The sequence below is a fragment of the Ovis canadensis genome, chromosome 8, assembly GCF_042477335.2.
Source record: "Ovis canadensis isolate MfBH-ARS-UI-01 breed Bighorn chromosome 8, ARS-UI_OviCan_v2, whole genome shotgun sequence".
Taxonomy (NCBI): domain Eukaryota; kingdom Metazoa; phylum Chordata; class Mammalia; order Artiodactyla; family Bovidae; genus Ovis; species Ovis canadensis.
The window spans coordinates 51,425,168-51,426,203 of NC_091252.1; the positions used below are offsets into that span (position 1 = coordinate 51,425,168).

A 1,036-nucleotide genomic window follows, 5' to 3' on the forward strand; every position below is an offset into this window, starting at 1 on the left:
GCTTCTTAAGAGAGATAAAAAATGTCTGACATTTGCAGCCTATTTCCTCTGTTTGGAGACCCCTGGCCTTCCTGCCTGTTATCCTCTAACTACTTTGGTGATAAGGTGAAGTTGCTCAGTAGTGTCCGACTCTTTGCGACCCCGTGGACTGTAACCTACTAGTCTTCTCCATCCATGGGATTCTCCAGGCAAGAATACTGGAGTGGATTGCCATTTCCTTCTCCAGAGGATCTTCCTGACCCAGGGATCGAACCCAGGTCTCCTGCATTGGAGGCAGACGCTTTAACCTCTGAGCCACCAGGGAAGCCAAACAAAGGCTGCTGACATGAATTACAGTCATGTGCCGTGACTCGGATTCGAACCAAGGTTGCTGCGGCCACAACGCAGAGTACTAACCACTATACGATCACGGCATGCTCTCTTCGCCATGACTTACTACTTTGCCATGACTCTATTTCTGATTATTTTCACTTGCTTTTGTGAGTGTGTGTGTGGATTTTTGATCTCAGGAATGTGTTACTATGCTTCCTTATATTTTCCCCTTTTTTTCAGCTTCACATAGCTTATGAATCCTTTCCTCATAAATTTGTCTACCTATTTGAAGTAAAATATTAACAAAAGACATTCAAAAGCACTACATAAAATATATCATAAAATTGCTTCAAATACTCAATTCAGTATAGAGTTTGCAGAACTAAAACTTGGTTTGCCTTTTCTTCAAAAGAGTGGAATAGTTCTGAGTTTGTAGCAGAGCAAAACCATGATAATACAGGGAGGCAATAACTAGAGAAACTTTCATCACGTACATGTTTCTTGTCCTTGATCCAGCCTTCTAGAACAAATGGGATACAGTATTACCTAATTGTGATGCCTGTTCCTAATTGAAATCTATATTTTTTTGTGGTTGAATTTAGATACATATAATCAAATCCTATTGTTTGGGAACATAGATATCCAAGTTTTTATCTCATCCCTGTTTGCATTGTGTACTATGAGAGTTCAGCCACTAAATCAGGGGAGTTGTATGATCATACCA

The 1,036-nt window shown here is 40.3% G+C and overlaps 1 non-coding gene across 1 annotated transcript; it reads right to left on the reverse strand.

Annotated features, from left to right (window-relative positions):
• Positions 1 to 341: 341 nt before the first annotated feature.
• TRNAH-GUG (transfer RNA histidin (anticodon GUG)) lies at positions 342 to 413 on the reverse strand. Its single transcript has one exon. It is a non-coding gene; the product is annotated as a tRNA-His (tRNA).
• Positions 414 to 1,036: the final 623 nt, after the last annotated feature.